Below are 2100 nucleotides of genomic sequence, written 5' to 3'. Positions count from 1 at the left end.
TCTCTCTCTCTCACCCTCTCTCTCTCTGTGCCTTCCTATCTCTGTCTCCCTCCTATCTTCTTTCCCTTCTCTGTCGCTGTTTCAACCCCGTCTCCCCCCCCTCTCTCTCTACCATTGTGCCTCTTTACCTCAGTGTTCCTATGCCCCTATCTATCCATTATGTCTATTGATATATCGCATATCTTCCTCACATTATGTCACGTTACCACGCTCACTCCTATACCCCCTCTCTTTTTCAGCCAAAATCTCTTTGTCTCTCTGCTTGCTCATTTCGTCCGGATTTTTTTCTCTTTGTAAAGACCAATAGTATTGTGTTAAATGATAGCCAATAGGCGATATTTCTAACGTGTGTATTTTATTTTTACACTTCTTAACATTTTGCTACCTCAGAATTACAAAGTTCTATCTGCTCAATACCTAGTTTTGAGGAGTTTGACTTCAACATTTTTGAGTTTCACGATAATATGTCAAGCCTTTTCGAATGCAGTTTTTAAAATAATATATTGATAACGGCTCCAACTATTTCTACGATTTTGATAGAGCTAGAGCAGAAAAAACATTTGGTTTCTGACCTCATAGTCTTAGTAACTCAAAACAGCCAAGAGTGTCTAATAGAACTTTGTAATTCTGAAGGAGCCATTGTGAGGGCAAGGTTGTCTTTCCATTAGCCGAGGATATTTCCTTCAACAAGGTCTGTGTGTGTGTGTGTGTGTGTGTGTGTGTGTGTGGGGAGTGTCTCATCTTTTTAAAAGAAATTGAACTCGTTTCTGACACCCACATCGACACGATATATAGATCATTCAGGAGGAGGGATTTGGTCATGCTTGTCAAGGCCAATCAGAAGAGAGAGATACAGTGTCTAAGCAGAAAGATTGAGATTTTCGAGACGGACATTAAATCCAGGTCTTTGCTTGCGACGACGGCGCGACCCCTGCACCACAGAAACCTCACTACCAAAGAACTACGAAATGCTATCTGACATTTTTGGCCGTTTTGAGTCACTAAGACATTTAGGTCAGAAAGCAAAAGTTTTATCTGCTCTCTCAAAACCGTAAGATTATTCGGAGTCGTTATCAGATATTCAAATAACTGCCTTAAAAAGAAAGCTTGGCGTGTTGTGAAGCTCGAAATCTTTGACGTCAAAATCTCTCAAAACTAGGTACTAAGCAGAAACTACTGGTGGGAACACAGACTAAGCAGATAGAACTTTGCATCTCTAGGGTAGCGACTTGTTGGCTTCTCATCGGCAGGGGAGTTGTACCACGTGACGGCGAGAGAGCTGATTACATGCATATTACATACCCCACCCTCCTTTTTCTCACACCGTATTCTCTCTCTTTCGCTCTCTCCTATTTCGAATCCACCGACAGACAGGACATTCTTAAACCTGGTTTTGTTCTTCCATTTTGTTTCCGTCAGATCGGAATTAAACGGACATTACTTTGGAGGTACTGCCTCTCATAAATCATTGTTCTGAAAGGGGTGTCATACCTAGTATCACATTCTTATGCATAAAAACAGGGAAACAGGAGGAAGAGGATGAGGAGGAGGAATAGGTCATCATCATCCAGTGCCAGATCTGCGACAGACATCGGCGATCATGGTTTTCCATTCTTTCCTTTGCTCGGAGGAATAGGTAGAGAAAGAAAAAAGGGGAGGGTGGTGATGGTAGAAAGAATAGTGATAGAGAGACTCAAAAAGAAATAGGAGATTGTTCGGAGAAGGATAGAACGGAAGAAGAGAGTGCTCGTAGAAATAGGAGATTGTTCAGTTGAGGATAGAAAAGAGGAGAGGAGTGTTGGTAGAAGGACAGAAAAGAAGAGGGAATGGTGGGGAACACAGAGAAAATAGAAACGGGAGGGCTGGCCACTGTTATGGTAATGAATGTTCGTACTAGAGGCTGGTTCCGCCAACCAGCTGTGGCGGGAAAAACAAGGAGACACAGGGCGGAGATGCACTGTCCGTCAAAACAACACCTGTTGACCACACTGTTTTTTCATCGAAGCTCTCCGTTGTGCTCTGTTAGTCTGTTATGTACTTCTCTTGTCTTTCTATCTTTTTCTTCTCCTCCTCCTCCTACCCCCCTCCTGATCTCTGCCT

Source organism: Aplysia californica, unplaced genomic scaffold (assembly GCF_000002075.1).
Source record: "Aplysia californica isolate F4 #8 unplaced genomic scaffold, AplCal3.0 scaffold01084, whole genome shotgun sequence".
Classification (NCBI taxonomy): domain Eukaryota; kingdom Metazoa; phylum Mollusca; class Gastropoda; order Aplysiida; family Aplysiidae; genus Aplysia; species Aplysia californica.
Note: the sequence above shows the minus strand (reverse complement) of the source record.